Here is a 17,590-nt window from a genome sequence, read left to right as displayed (position 1 = left end):
AAATCTCTGGCTTAACTTGGTTTAGGTGTCTATCCCATGGTCAAGGTGCAGTGAGCATTGGCATTGATTCCCTATCAGGAATACATGATATGAGGAAGGGGTATTTCACTAATGGGACAAATTAGGCAAAAGAAATAGCCACAAAAGGCAATAGAAAAGAGATTATGGACAGACAGGACCACTGCATGACCATAACAGATCACATTGAAATTAAGATATTAGTGGAACAGGAAAAAGGATAGTAAAGTTTGTTTATATATATAAATAAGTATAGATAGTATAGATAAATATGCATATATCTGTCTAGAAAGATATTATAGAAATATAATAATATATAAATAAGTATAGATAAGTATAGATAAATATACATATATCTGTCTAGAAAGATATTATAGAAAAATGTAGCTGTACACAAAAGGGAATCCAAGATATTAGAAATTAATATTTAAATGTGAAAGTAACTTGAACAAAATTGTGAATACACTAGTATGAAAAAACAAAGATCTATATTTTACATGAGGTGTTAAATTTGTGATGAGTGCATTAAACAAAAGAAATGTATTTGTGTGAAAAAAAAGAAAAAAGAAATGCATTTGTGTGGATAAAAGGTGTAAAAATTAATAATACCTTAGCCACGGGTTGTCTTCTTACTTTCTTTGAAATCACATAAACAATGCCAATGGTCTAAATAACTATATATATACACAGACATATATACAAATGTGTGTTCTTGTGTTTCTAAGTTAGATTTATACATTTCCTATAATAAAATATAACTTTCTTAAAAGCAAAAAGTTATTTATTCTGAATAAATATTTCAATGCTATGTCTATTAATAAATAAATTGATTAACAGATTAAATTGTATAGGAGCTCTGATTTGACCACTTTAAGCAGGTATGCTCAGTGTTCTAGAAAACCAGTCACTGGCAAATAATAGAAAATAGAAAGAGTATTTTGTGGCTTGTATTTTGTTTATTTTGTCTCTTTCCCATTCTTCTAAGGCAGAATTGAAAAGCTCTTTCCCAATGTCAGCCAACATCAGGCATTTTGCCAGACAGGAAAAAAGTGGAAGTAATATCATAAAGGGTAATGACTAAATTTATTTTAGAGCCTCTGCTTTGATAGCTTTGGAAAGAAAGTGATTCATAGCTGAGAAATCAGAATAATGCAATCAAAAGTCCCTGTGGTACCATTCTTGACCTTTAAGCCAACACACATTTGCAGAATGGAAAATTGAGCAGGGAAGCATGCTTTCAAACACTTGCCTAGTGGTGCTTGGTGGTTCATCAGCTAGACAGTGTTCCTTATCAATATTTTAGAGTCTGATGGAGCAGGTGCCCTTTGCAACCAAAGGTCATATCAAGAACTGGAAAATAGAGTGGCCTGAAGAAAGTCAACCCCAGTAGTATTAATCCTAGCTACCAAAGAATACTTAAAAAAACAAACAAACAAATATTTTTGAGAAACATTTCAGAAAACATATTTCTCATGGTGGACTTAAAATTCAGAAGCCTCAAAGGCTACCATGTATTGGTTATTTAATTGCAAGAACAGAAAGACATTCATGCTGATACATATATAGAACTTTACTTTTTTGTTAACACATATAGATGATCTTACAAATATTTGTGAAACTAGAAAACATACTTATCCAAGGTAAATGAATATGGAATTGGAAAGTTAGAAACCGAAGCCATCCTTTCATTTCTACTTCTCACTGGTAAATTTAATGAACTTTCAATTCTCTCCAAATACAAAACTCATAGTGAATCTTGCCTTTGGTTATCCCCAGTGGCTCCAGCAAGCTGTCTCATCTACTCTGGCTTTCTATCTAAAGACCACTTGACACTTAGCAATATCTAATTAGCCTAGACTCTAAGGTTTCTGGTCCAAATCCTTACCGAATCAGAAAGATTCACTCTATACCATACCATATGGGTTAGGTTCATTGGGTCAAAACTCCACTCCTGTTATGCTATTAAAGGAGTTACACGTTATCCAAAAGGGGGAGGGGGGTGTAGAAAAACATGGTTGCACCTTTGATTGGCTGCAGAGTATCTATAAAGACAGTATAGATACGGAAGCAAGTATCAGCTTCTCTACTAAAATCAGTAAGGTATATTTAGTTTATTAGGTTTACCAGCCAAAGTCAAATGAACTAATTTATTTTACAAATAATGAAGGGTTATGTTATGATCTCCCGGTGAACACTCTGAAAACAAGTATGGTTGAACTATACTCTTTTCCCTTTTTGGTTTTTTTAAGGATTATGAAAAAAAGAAAAGGAAAAAATGTGGGAAATGGCCCAATCACTTTCTTAGAGTCCCTAGTCAAATTAGCAAATCCTTGGGAAAGAGGAAAAGCATGGTGGATGCAAGGTGGGATAGAAAAAGACATGCTTTCTGAATGTAGACATGAATTTGTGAATACACAGGACAATTGAAAGCAGAGTTTGAATGTCTTGCAGATTCACAGATTTGAACAGTTCTCCCAAATAAGGTCTGTATTCCTCCACCATCCAGCCCTCACAAACTTTCCAACTTCTACCTCAACCTTCTCCTCTGTTGGCTACACTGTTTTCATTTAGTGGTCCCTGTATGTAACTGTAAACAGAAATGCCAAATTATTGATGGTTATTGTTGCTGCTTCATGTATGTAACATGTCCTCCTTGCCTCCCTGGCTAGGAACATCCTGCCCTTCCCCTTCTATGTGATAAACCCTTGCTCATCTCTTCAACTGGAGATCATGCCTTCCTGTCTATTGGAAACATTCCATGACTCCCACAGAAGGGCCTAGATGTTTCCTCATCCATGACGGTCACTGTGCATTTCACAGTGCACTTAGAAAAAAAAGATGTATTTTTTCTTTTGCCTTTGTGTCTCCCTATAAAATATTTAAAAGTCAACGTGGGGATCCCTGGGTGGCTCAGCGGTTTAGTGCCTGCTTTCAGTCCTGGGGTGTGGTCCTGGAGTCCCGGGATTAAGTCCCCAGACAGAGTCCTGCATCGGGCTGCCTGTGTGGAGCCTGCTTCTCCCTCTGCCTGTGTCTCTGCCTCTCTCTTTCTCTCTGTGTCTCTCATGAATAAATAAAATCTTAAAAAAAAAAAGTCAATGTATAAATTGCAACTGGCTACAGGAACCAATAATAATTAAAATATTAAAATAACGATTTAGATCTTCATCATCACCAAAGGTTATGTCTTTTTAAAAATCCCTTTTCCATTCCTGAACAGTTTGTAATCAATTAAATAAATAGAGCATACATGTGTCAGATTGATATCAAGAAAATGGCCCCTATTCTTTTTTTTTAAGTTCTTATTGAAATTCCACTTTATAATATAATATTGGAAAATGGCCCTTTCTTCAACCCTACCATGCTCTCTCATTCTTTGCTACCTGATTTTGGAATTCTTTCTGTGGAACCTGGACTGAGCCTATGACTTACCTAAGCCCCTAGGTGCTCACTCTATCGACTCTCTTGGTGCTCTGACCATAACAAGAAACAAGCCTGGGCTAATAATGTTCTGGAGCATGAGGAGCCATGGGGAGCTGAGACAAGTGCAGCAGGCCCAGCCTAGGTCTTCCCAAACCAGCTCACTCCCACAGATCCAACTACTGATGCATGACAAGCCCAACCCAATCATAAAACCATCAAATTGAAGTAGGCACATGTGAAATATTGTTTATTGTTTGGAGCCACTAAATTTAGGGGTGATATATTACTCAACAAAAATTAATTGACACAAAACCATACAGAGTTTTCAAAAGAAAAATATCCCTTTACCTTAAAATAGGGAATAAATGGAGGAAAGATCAAAATTGTAAATATTTAAGTATTAAATATTTTATATAGAATAACAGATAAAAGAATCAATATAAACTGGTATCTAAACTGGGCTAAAAATCATATATTCTTTTTTATGGAAATATTTTTGTCATATTATTTTGTGAAAAACAGTTATCACTACATCAGGGTTTTATATTCATATAAAAATAATTAAGTGTCATAATAAAAGTGCTTTATTCATAAGAACATAAACACTTATATCAATATCCCATTTTTTTATATTGCTATCCAGAATCCAATTTTCTTGTAAAGTTATATTTAGACTCACAAAAATGATTGAAAATGTATCTTCCTCATTTGATTGCCTGGCTTTGCCATTACTAAAAGTGAAGACTAAAACATTACCATCGTTCTGCTACTTCATTCTATCTTTTCTTTTTAATCTCTTGGATGAATGACTTATTCAGATCAATATCCATGATTTATAAAGATATTTCATTATCTGCAGTATTATTTGAAGATTAATAATCCTTCTATTAAAATACTACTATCTAGAAATAAAGGTGTGGAAAAATCTGTTTATCTTAGACATAAATGTCACCACACATAGCTAAAAACAGTTCCATTTGGATTTTTTATCTCACAGACTATAAAAGTCACATTTATTTTGTATTGTGTGGGGACTTCGATATTAATTTGATTAATTCCCTGCATGAGTCTTTTTTTTTAAATAAATCATAATGCATCTTTTCTTCTTTTTTCTAAAGAGAAAGGTCAGAGATTCAAGGGCCTTAGCAAAGTTTTTTAAGATTAGAATGTGTAAGGTCTTTAGGTATTTCTGTTTAATAATATATATGTAGTTAGAATTTAGAAAACTCAAAACCATGTATGAAAGAAAAAAATGTATAACTATGGAAATTTTTACACTGATTTTAAGTTATTCTTTTTAAAAAAGATTTATTTATTTATTTATTTATTTATTTATTTATTTATTTATATGAGAGAGAGAGTGAGCAGAAGCAGGGGAAGGAGCAGAAGGGGAAGGAGAGAGGAGGAGAAAATCTCAAGCCAGCTCAAGCCTAATGCGGGGCTCCATCTCATGACTCTGAGATCATGACCTAAGCTGAAGCCAAGAGTCAGGCTCTTAACCCATAGAGCTACCCAGGTGCCCCTGCATTTCAATTATTCTTAAGGGATCAAGCACAGACTGCAAAGATATCACTTATCTGCAATCTAAAAAAGCTGAACTTCTAGAAACAGAAAGTGGAATGGTGTATGCCAGAGGCTGGGGGTAGAGGATCTGGGGAGACGTTATTTAAGAGTTCAAACTTGCAACTAGTAAATAGGTAAGTTCTGGAGATCTATTGCACAACTTGGTGATTATAATCAATAATACTGTATTGTAAACTTCAAAGTCACTAAGAGACCTGATCTTCATAGTTCTCACCGTTAAAAAAAGAAGTAATAATTATGTGATGTAATGGAGTGCTAAGGTAGTAATCACATTGCAATATATAAATGCATCAAATCAACAACTTCAACACCTTAAACTTATGCAATTATATCTCATTTTTAAAAATTTCCAGTCCAGCTCTGATCTCTTTACTGAGCTTTAAACCCAAGTATCTAATTATTCACCAGACAGGTCGATTTTAATACACTATGGATCAAACAAACCAAACCTTCTTCTTCCCCACAAGCCTTAATCCTGTGAGCAACATCATGATTCTGTTCGAATGCACTGTTCAAACCACAAACCTGGGCAGTAGCCTTAATTCTTGTTTTCAACAGAATCTACCTTCTCTGTTTGAAATCCTTCTATCTTGTAAATACTTCTCAAGCTATTTACTCCACAATTTCATTCATCTAATTTAGACTAAAATCATATCACCAAAATTCAAACCACAATTCTCCAAATAGCCACTTGACTTAGCCAAATATGAATCCTGTTATTTCCAAACATGTGGATTAGGTGTCTAAACAAAATCCACCAGGTCCTGCATGCCCCAGGTCCTGATAAACTCTTAACTCTCTGAGCGCAGAGTGCTGAGCTACTTGCAAGTTCCATAATCCTATCTCCCACTGGAGATCTTGCAAATTTAGGTTCTTCTTCCTGGAATATTTCACATACTCCATTCCTTGGATAAATCCTACTTGATTTTAGACACCATACCCTCCAGGAAGTCTTCCTTCATGCACAAGATTGGATATAGATCCACAAAAAGTCCCCAGAGCTTCCTATGTTTTTCTTACATCACATCCTCATGCTATTGCTTCCTTACGTGTGTCTCCAATTAGGTCTTGGAGACTGCAACCTCTTCTCATCCAGCCTGATAATATCTCTAATTCTCAGCAAAGTTCCTGGCTCATAATGAAAGAAAAAAATCAAATTGAAGAAATCAAATAATGAATAAAAAGCGTATAATAATTGTTTTAAAAGATTTTATTTATTCATGATAGACATAGGGATAGAGAGAGAGGCAGAGACACAGGCAGAGGGAAAAGCAGGTTCCATGCCAGGAGCCTGACGCGGGACTCGATTCCGGGACTCCAGGATCGCGCCCTGGGCGAAAGGCAGGTGCCAAACTACTGAACCACCCAGGAATCCCCCTGTATAATAATTAGATAACCCTGATTTGTCCACTAGCTATCACTATTTCCAACGTGGATTTGTTAGGTTGGGTATTTTTCCTAATAAGCCTTACAAGAGTAAGTATACTGAAGGAACCAAGAAGGCAGATTGTTATAGTAGAAAGTGCTGAATCTATCCAGGATAGAGGAGACCCAGTGTTGAAATACTAATTTATACCTGTGAAACCATCACCACAATCAAGACAGTGAATATGCCCAATATTTGTCAAATTGTACACTTAAAATAGTGTAATTTAGTGTGTCATTTATACTTCAATAAGCTGTTTTTTAAAATGAGTAACATTAAATTGGTCAAGGGAAAATAGTGACAATATGGGAGCTTTAAACATAACACATTAATATGTAACATGTGCATTCATTCATAGATAGTAGTTTTTGCTGTAAGGCAAAGGAGAGACAATTACATGGTAGCCACATAACAGGCGAGTTGAGTTATTAAAAATACCACTCACCTAGATTGGTTTACATGTTATGCTTCTTTCCACCATATAATCTTCCATCATCCTTTCCTGTAAAAATATCATATGAACACAATGAGAAGACAGTTCACATTTTATGCTGCCCAAGAATGTCGTAGGCCACTCATGTGGTCATTTATACAATCTGTTCAAATTGATTAAAAATAAGGGGGAAATTGTGCAATTGCACTTTAAACTTTTGGAACTGGAGAGAACCTTACAAACAATTTGGTTCATATTCCTGATATCACACATGAGCAATCTGAGATCCAGAAAATTAGCTGAGCTCTAAAAGGCCACACAACGGGCAGGTGGAAATAGCATTCGTATCACCCATTTAAAAATTCCCCAGGAGAGAGGCACCTGGCTAGCCCAATCAGTGGAGCATGAGACTTGATCCTGAGGTTGTAAGTCTGAGCCCCATGTTGGGTGTAGGGATCACTTAAAGAAATAAAGTATCTTTCAAAAAAAACCCCAAACAAACAAATTCCCTGGTAGAACACAGTGCCAGAGTTCTTTTTCTAAGTAATTTTTTGGTACAATTTATTATTTAATCAAATTCTGTGTCAGTTATCTTCTCCAAAAAAAGAATACAAATAATAAATCACTTGAGGAACTTTATTCTATCCACTTAGGTGAAAATTAAGTCTACTCCTTGCTGTGCACATCCATTTTCACCACTGCCTTCACGTTTGTCTCCAGCCCACCAATAGAATTATCCTGCTGAACTTCTCTTCTTCTCTGTCTAAATTATTATATTCACATAGTAGGTGATTGGCCAAAATAAATCTACATAATGAAATTTTGGATTAAGAAAAGGCTATCTAAGAAATCTACATTTTTACAGAAACACTTAGAAAAAAGCAACCATAGAAGGTAATCTCAATATTATATTTTCTGTCAGAGCTCTGAAAGTTTACTTATTACCAACTGCTTATTTTAGGCTTGAGCATTGAGATTATGGTTTGTTTAAAGATAAAGCATTTACAGGGGCTCCCCATAAAGTTGCAATATATAAGCTTTCCATTACTAGACAATATTCTTCTATGGTAGTAGAATATCTGCCTGCAAAAAGTTTTTGCATTAATCATTGCTGTGACTCTTTCATTTTATGAGCACTAAAGCTGTATTTTGTAAAACTGAAAGGCATCTCAAAGAATGCAAATGTTGTCGGCTGCTTTGCTGACTTCGTTTTCTTATTTATAGAATCATAAAAATAAGCCGTCTCTTTTTTTTCTTTCCTTACCTTTTTTTTTTTTTTTTTTGGCAGGGGGTGGGGTGAGGGCAGTGGTTATTGTTGTGATTTTTGCTTTGGCCAAGTAGGGAAAGAAAATAGACAAAGAAAAAACCTGAAAAATTGTTTTACTTTTCCCAGTTACCCAAAGAGCTACATAAGGCATTCCATATAGTATTCATGTTATGATTCTAATGAAATTACAGTCCTAGATAAGGTGACTAACTGTCAGACTTGTCTTTTACACAAAACAGCTATTGTATTTATAGCTTTTAATTATAATATTATGGCTATTATCTTTCAACTAAGTCATGCAAAAAAAAATAGGACAACTGGAGCTTAGCTATATTTAGAAGCATACAATGTGGTTTCTGTTAACCACTAGAAATGTCCGCTCATAGTACCCTTCCACATCTGAGCATCCCACTCAAAACGTGAAGATTTGATTCAGCTCAGACAATGACTCATGATTTCACAAAATCTGTTTGTTTCCAAACAAACTGGTCCTTAGACCAGTAAGGACTAAACTGGTCTGTTTAAGTTCTGATAAGGCTTAAAATGGTAACTCCCATATAGCCAAATTACGTAGCATGCCCTTACCAAACACACGCTTCCCACTAATTAGGATTTTACTTGAACGCCATAAACAAAACTAGCTAGACAGCTCATGGGACATCTGTGTGTATATTACATGACTGTAGCTCAACACATCTTTACAAGGCAAACACACACATGAAACCAGCACCGAGATCCCAGATGGAGAGCAAGCATCACAATTTCAGATACACAACCCCCCTTTTGGGCATTACTCCCACTCACAGTCAACCACTAGCCTGACTTCTAGGAACCTTGTAAGCATTGTGTGATTTTGACTGTCCCATAAATGGAATTGTACAGAATGTTCACTTTTGTATTTAGCTTCTTTTGCACAACATTAGGTTGATGATATTTACTTATCTTTGTGTGTATAATTGCAGTACATTCTCATTGCTAATTAGTATTTTTAATTGGACAGGTTTTTTAAGACTTAAAATTCAATGTTATTTATATATAATAAATGTGTTTATTCTACATGAATATATTATGTGAACTGTAAATGTATCTGCCAATTGACAAGTTTTTTAAATAAAAATGAAAATTTATTGCCTTTTCCCTAGGTACCATGGTTTTCTCACAATATTTTCCCTTTGCCTTTTGATTAGCTAGAGAGAATTATAGACAAGAATGTAGCCTGAAAGAAAAATAAGAAATATCTGTTAACCATTCTCCACAGTAAGTGCCAAAATTGTAAATTACAAAATAATTACTTTTCAAATTTATAACAATCCTTAGTTTGCATTATGTCTACTCTCTTCAGTGTAAGATTTTACATTTTACTTTTGCATCATGCTTGAGAATAAAGCATTTTTATTTATTTTTTTCATTTGTATGCCACAGAACTCTGTTAGAAAGGGCAGTTATCTCTTAAGTACCTTGTATGTCTTACATAACACTAACTATGGTGTGATATTTTTAAAAAGCAAACATCCACAACCACAAAATAATACTATCATGGTTATTGTGCTTAAGGAAAATAGTTAGAAAGTTGAATATGACCAAGACGGAAAGTCCTTAGAAGAGCAAGCTTTCATAGCGTTGGTTAGGTTGACATGTAAGAGTCTGAAAAGTAGTATGTTTTATCCATAATAAATGAGAATCATGGGTCCTTCTACAGGCTGTGTGAAGTTTGTGAGAAGAGAGAGGGCTGGGAGGGAGAAAGGACAAACCTCCTAAAGGACATGATGCAGGGAAACATGGATATGATGTATATCACTTGCAAATGTCATCCAGTCACTGACTATTGCAATGAACAAAGCAGGGATCCAGTAACAATGTAAAATCAACTGCAGGTGGGTGGATATTCAGAATTTCAGCATTAGAAATTCTAGTTTTTAATCTGAATTATTTAGCGCTCATTCTAGATTTCCTTATACTTGGGTCTGCTGTACTGCTGATTTGACAGCTGGTGTTGGAGGCCATGAGCTTAACATAACATCACTCATTTGTTCTTTTCCTACCTTCCTCTTTGTGAAACTGGAAGGTTGAGTAAGACCATCTCTAAGGTATTTTCTTGGTCAGCAATTCTCAATTTTTTTCATCTTTTTATCATTTTTTCACATAATCTTTTTAGAGGTTAGCATTTCATAAGGTCATCTCAACCATATGATTCTGAAAAGTCAGACTCATTGAAATAGCAGAATTAATCTAGCCATAAAAATAGACAGAGGTCAGCACAGTATCTAAGGCCAAAAGGAAAAAAGCAGGGGAGCCTGTGATGAGAGAATTCTGCTCGACCTCACCTTTCTATTTCCTTTGGCTTTGGCTTTTATTGGATGCTATATTTCTGGGGAAATCATTCCCACTTGCTGCAAGTAAATGGTTGTGTTCTGAATATATTGAGACAGGCAGCAGAAGGTCAAGGTATAGGCCAAGGGTAACTAAAACAGGGAAAGAGAACATTTGAGAATGATGTAGACAAATGCAAACTGCATGGATTAGGCATGTATTGGCTGGAAAGTGGTAAGCATTTTCAGGAAAGCACTGAGCCCATTTATTTTTTTCATTTCTTCCATTCCCAAAGTTGTCCTGGGTTGCAAAAAATAATGCTGACAAATGATAGTACTAAAAATTATAAGCATTGCCTATAGAATTTTTGTATTAGTCGTATACTTAACTAGTTTTTAAGAGGAAAAAAGCCAGTGATTTTTACATAATACAAATTCAGTCTCTGGGTTCTTAGGAAATAGGTAGCTGATCCAGCCAGATGACACTTTTTTTTTCCTAATGTAAATGGTGAATTTATTTATTTTTAAAGATTTTATTTATTTATTCATGAGAGACAGAGAGAGAGAGGCAGAGACACAGGCAGAGGGAGAAGCAGGCTCCATGCAAGGAAACTGATGTGGGACTCGATTCCAGTTAAATGGCTTTTAGTTAATAGCAAAATAAACTTTTGAATATGAGCTCATAATTTAAGTGATATGCTCTTACAAACGTATATATAAATATTTAACCTGGTCATTAATCTGCTAAAAGATTGCAGTTTGTATGTGTGTGTAAATCAAGGGACTATTGTTAAAGAAAAACAAAGTTGTGTTTTCTTTAAACTTTTTTTATTTTGAGATAATTATAGATTCATATGCAATGGTAAGTATCAATACAGAGACCTCCTGCGTATTCTTTACCAGTTCCTTCCAGTGGTAATATCTGGCAAAACTATAATATAATAACACAACCATCACAGTGACATTGATGCAATCCACAGATTTTATTCAAATTTTACTTGTATTTGTGTTTGCATGTATTTAGTTCTATTCAGTTGTATCACACATGTAGGTTTGTATATCCACTACCACAGTCAAGATACAGAACACTTCCATCATCTTAAGGATATTTCAAGTTGCTCTTTTATAACTGCAAATCATTTTTCATCCCCCAAATGACAGAAGTCAAAATGAAAATGAAAGAAAAAGACTTTAAGGAAATTGAAAAAGGTAAGAAAATATGAATAGGATTAATAAGACATAAAAGAAGATAATAGGAAAGAAACACAGATAATGAATGCCTTGGCCTGATTTTCTCCCAGAAAGCAGAGCCTGGAACAAAAACTCATATATAAGGCACTTATTTGGGGAACTGACACCAAGGAATCAAATAAGCTATTGAGAAGATGAAGACACAGAAGGTGGAAAAGTTAACTTAATTGTCTGTCTTTTGAGTGGATCACCACTGAATTTGATGGTGTTTGATCCTGCTGGGACACTAGGGGGGAAGGTGTAGAATGCGCCATAGAATTCACTAACAATGGAACAGAAAGGTGAATCCTCCACTGGCCAAAGGCTGGCTGATGGCTGTAGGGTATTAACTCCTTCCCCCTTTAGACACTGACATGGGTCAGAGCCAAGCTGGATCCTTTGGAGAGCCCCTGCCGCCGTGTCTCAGAAGGTCCAGGACAGATCACTACTGCCACATGGTGCAGCTGATAAAGATGCAGTGGGGTTGTCTTCGTGAGGCAGCTTGGTGCAGTACACAGTAGATGGAGCCAAAGTGAGGGGGCGCACAGAAGTGTCTGACACCTGCGTCTCAGGGCTGAAACAGGAGAACCACTGCTTAGTACAAGCAAACTGCTCTCAGATGAGGTGACCGATCAAACTTCTATTACTTCCATCAAGTGTCTGGAAGGCTCTGATAAATTCTTCTAAATTGTCTTCCTTAAGGAATTGTTCAAGTAGACTTTACTGTAGAATCTCCCTTCTGGAAAGAAATCAAAATGAAACAATTAGAAGTAAAAAAGCATGAAGCTCTATTTTCTTTAGTAGTTTGTAAAACAGTTTCAAAATGACCAATAGAGGAGGGGAGGGCAAGATGGATGAAGAGTAGGGTCCCCAAGTCACCTGTCCCCGCCAAATTACCTAGATAACCTTCAAATCATCCTGAAAATCTATGAATTCGGCCTGAGATTTAAAGAGAGACCAAAAAAAAAAAAAATAAAAATTAAAAAAAAAAAAAATAAAGAGAGACCAGCTGGAACGCTACAGTGAGAAGGGTTCGCGCTTCTATCAAGGCAGGAAGACGGGGAAAAAGAAATAAAGAAACAAAAGGCCTCCAAGGGGGAGGGGCCCCGCGAGAAGCCGGGCTGAGGCCGGGGCGAGTGTCCCCAGGACAGGAGAGCCCCGTCCCGGAGGAGCAGGAGCTGCACCAACCTTCCTGGGCGGAAAGGGGCCCGCAGGGAGGTGGAGCAGGACCCAGGAGGGCAGGGATGCCCTCGGGCTCCCGGGGACACTAACAGGCACCTGCGCCCCAGGAGAGTGCGCCGAGCTCCCTAAGGGCTGCAGCGCTCGGCGGGACCCGGAGCAGCTCGGAGGGGCTCGGGCGGCGGCTCCGCGGAGGGGGCTGCGGGGCCGGAGCGCAAATCCAACAGCGCAGGCCCCGAGGCACAGGGCGCCGGGACACAGCCCAGGATCCGGCCTCCCCCCGGGACAGGCAGAGGCCGGGAGGGCCCAGGACAGCGAGGACGCTCCTGCCCCGGGCTGAGCAGATCAGCAGCCCCGCCCCGGAGCATCCAGGCCCTGCAGACGGAGAGCCCTGGAGCTACTGCCGGGGCTGACTCCAGGGCTGCAGAGCTGGGCCCGCCACTGCGGTTGTTACTCCTGGGGCCTCACGGGGTGAACAGCCCCCACTGAGCCCTGCAACAGGCAGGGGCAGAGCAGCTCCCCCAAGTGCTAACACCTGAGAATCAGCACAGCAGGCCCCTGCCCCAGAACACCAGCGAGAGGGACCAGTTCCAGGGGAAGTCAAGGGACTTAAAGTATACAGAATCAAAAGATACTCCCCCGTGTTTTGTTTTTTGCTTTTTGATTTCTGTTTGCTTCCCCCCTTCTTTCTTTTTTCCTCTTTTTTTTCTTTTTTTCTTCCTTTTTTTCTTTTTCTTTTTTCTTTTTCTTTTCTTCTTTCTCTTCTCTTTTTCTCCTTATCCCAATATAACTTGTTTTTGGCCACTCTGCACTGAGCAAAATGACTAGAAGGAAAACCTCACCTCAAAAGAAAGAATCAGAAACAGTCCTCTCTCCCACAGAGTTACAAAATCTGGATTAAAATTCAATGTCAGAAAGCCAATTCAGAAGCACTATTATACAGCTACTGATGGCTCTAGAAAAAAGCATAAAGGACTCAAGAGACTTCATGACTGCAGAATTTAGATCCAATCAGGCAGAAATTAAAAATCAATTGAATTAGATGGATTCCAAACTGGAAGTCCTAATGACGACGGTTAACGAGGTGGAAGAAAGAGTGAGTGACATAGAAGACAAGTGGATGGCAAAGAGGGAAACTGAGGAAAAAAGAGACAATTAAAAGACCATGAGGATAGATTAAGGGAAATAAACGACAGCCTGAGGAAGAAAAACCTACGTTTAATTGGGGTTCCCAAGGGCGCCGAAAGGGACAGAGAGCCAGAATATGTATGTAAACAAATCATAGCTGAAAACTTTCCTAATCTGGGAAGGGAAACAGGCATTCAGATCCAGGAAATAGAGAGATCCCCCCCACCTAAAATCAATAAAAACCGCTCAACACCTCGACATTTAATTGTTAAGCTTGCAAATTCCAAAGATAAAGAGAAGATCCTTAAAGCAGCAAGAGACAAGAAATCCCTGACTTTTATGGGGAGGAGTATTAGGGTAACAGCGGACCTCTACACAGAGACCTGGCAGGACAGAAAGGGCTGGCAGGATATATTCAGGGTCCTAAATGAGAAGAACATGCAACCAAGAATACTTTATCCAGCAAGGCTCTCATTCAGAATGGAAGGAGAGATAAAGAGCTCCCAAGACAGGCAGGAACTGAAAGAATATGTAACCTCCAAACCAGCTCTGCAAGAAATTTTAAAGGGGACTCTTAAAATTCCCCTTTAAGAAGAAGTTCAGTGGAACAATCCACAAAAACAAGGACTGAATAGATATCATGGTGACACTAAACTCGTATCTGTCGATAGTAACTCTGAATGTGAACGGGCTTAATGACCCCATCAAAAGGCACAGGGTGTCAGACTGGATAAAAAAGCAGGACCCATCTATTTTCTGTCTACAAGAGACTCATTTTAGACAGAAGGACACCTACACCCTGAAAATAAAAGGTTGGAGAACCATTTACCATTCAAATGGTCCTCAAAAGAAAGCAGGGGTAGCCATCCCTATATCAGATAAACTAAAATTTACACCAAAGACTGTAGTGAGAGATGAAGAGGGACACTATATCATACTTAAAGGATCTATGCAACAAGAGGACTTAACAATCCTCAATATATATGCCCCGAACGTGGGAGCTGCCAAATATATCAATCAATTAATAACCAAAATTAAGACATACTTAGATAATAATACACTTATACTTGGTGACTTCAATCTAGCACTTTCTACACTGGATAGGTCTTCTAAGCACAACATCTCCAAAGAAACGAGAGCTTTAAATGATACACTGGACCAGATGGATTTCACAGATATCTACAGAACTTTACATCGAAACTCAACTGAATACACATTCTTCTCAAGTGCACATGGAACTTTCTCCAGAATAGACCACATACTGGGTCACAGATCGGATCTGAACCGATACCAAAAGATTGGGATCGTCCCCTGCATATTCTCAGACCATAATGCCTTGAAATTAGAACTAAATCACAACAAGAAGTTTGGAAGGACTTCAAACACGCGGAGGTTAATGACCATCTTGCTAAAAGATGAAAGGGTCAACCAGGAAACTAAGGAGTATTAAAAAGATTTGTGGAATCTAATGAGAATGAAGATACAACCATTCAAAATCTTTGGGATACAGCAAAAGCAGTCTTGAGGGGGAAATACATCACAATACAAGCATCCATCCAAAAACTGGAAAGAACTCAAATAGAAAAGCTAACCTTACACCTAAAGGAGCTAGAGAAAAAACAGCAAATAGATCTTATATCCAGCAGAAGAAGAGAGTTAATAAAGATTCGAGCAGAACTTAACGAAATTGAGACCAGAAGAACTGTGGAACAGATCAACAAAACCAGGAGTTGGTACCTTGAAAGAATTAATAATATAGATAAAAAACATATTATGAACAGCTCTACGCCAATAAATTAGGAAATCTAGAAGAAATGGACGCATTCCTGGAAAGCCACAAACTACCAAAACTGGAACTGGAAGAAATAGAAAACCTGAAACCAGGCCAATAGCCAGGGAGGAAATTGAAGCAGTCATCAAAAACCTCCCAAGACACAAAAGTCCAGGGACAGATGGCTTCCCAAGGGAATTCTATCAAACGTTTAAAGAAGAAATCATACCTATTCTACTAAAGCTGTTTGGAAAGATAGAAAGAGATGGAGTACTTCCAAATTTGTTCTATGAGGCCAGCATCACCTTAATTCCAAAACCATTCAAAGACCCCACCAAAAAGGAGAATTACAGACCAATATCCCTGATGAACATGGATGCAAAAATTCTCAACAAGATACTAGCCAATAGGATCCAACAGTACATTAAGAAAATTATTCACCATGACCAAGTAGGATTTATTCCCGGGACACAAGGCTGGTTCAACACTTGTAAAACAATCAATGTGAATCATCATATCAGCAAGAGAAAACCAAGAACCATATGATCCTCTCATTAGATGCAGAGAAAGCATTTGACAAAATACAGCATCCATTCCTGATCAAAACACTTCAGAGTGTTGGGATAGAGGGAACTTTCCTCAACATCTACGAAAAGCCCACAGCAAATATCATTCTCAATGGGGAAGCACTGGGAGCCTTTCCCGTAAGACCAGGAACAAGACAGGGATGTCCACTCTCACCACTGCTATTCAACATAGTACTGCAAGTCCTAGCCTCAGGAATCAGACAACAAAAAGACATAAAAGCATTCAAATTGGCAAAGAAGAAGTCAAACTCTCCCTCTTCGCCAATGACATGATACTCTACATAGAAAACCCAAAAGCCTCCACCCCAAGATTGTTAGAACTCACACAGCAATTTGCAGCGTGGCAGGATACAAAATCAATGCCCAGTAGTCAGTGGCATTTCTATATACTAACAATGAGACTGAAGATAGAGAAATTAAGGAGTCAATCCCATTTATAATTGCACCCAAAAGCATAAGATACCTAGGAATAAACCTAACCAAAGACGTAAAGGATCTATACCCTAAAAACTACAGAACACTTCTGAAAGAAATTGAGGAAGACACAAAGAGATGGAAAAATATTCCATGCTCATGGTTTGGAAGAATTAATATTGTGAAAATGTCGATGCTACCCAGGGCAATTTACACGTTTAATGCAATCCCTATCAAAATACCATGGACTTTCTTCAGAGAGTTAGAACAAATTATTTTAAGATTTGTGTGGAATCAGAAAAGACCCCGAATAGCCAGGGGAATTTTAAAAAAGAAAACCATAGCTGGGGGCATCACAATGCCAGATTTCAGGTTGTACTACCAAGCTTTGGTCATCAAGACAATGTGGTACTGGCACAAAAACAGGCACATAGATCAATGGAACAGAATAGAGAACCCAGAAGTGGACCCTGAACTTTATGGTCAACTAATAATATTCGGTAAAGGAGGAAAGACTCTCCACTGGAAGAAAGACAGTCTCTTCAATAAATGGTGCTGGGAAAATTGGACATCCACATGCAGAAGAATGAAACTGGACCACTCTCTTTCACCATACACAAAGGTAAACTCAAAATGGATGAAAGATGTGATACAAGATTCCATCAAAATCCTAGAGGAGAACACAGGCAACACCATTTTTGAGCTCGGCGACAGTAACTTCTTGCAAGATACATCCACGAAGGCAAAAGAAACAAAAGCAAAAATGAACTATTGGGACTTCATCAAGACAAGAAGCTTTTGCACAGCAAAGGATACAGTCAACA

This window comes from Vulpes lagopus, chromosome 17 (assembly GCF_018345385.1).
Source record: "Vulpes lagopus strain Blue_001 chromosome 17, ASM1834538v1, whole genome shotgun sequence".
Classification (NCBI taxonomy): Eukaryota; Metazoa; Chordata; class Mammalia; order Carnivora; family Canidae; genus Vulpes; species Vulpes lagopus.
Note: the sequence above shows the minus strand (reverse complement) of the source record.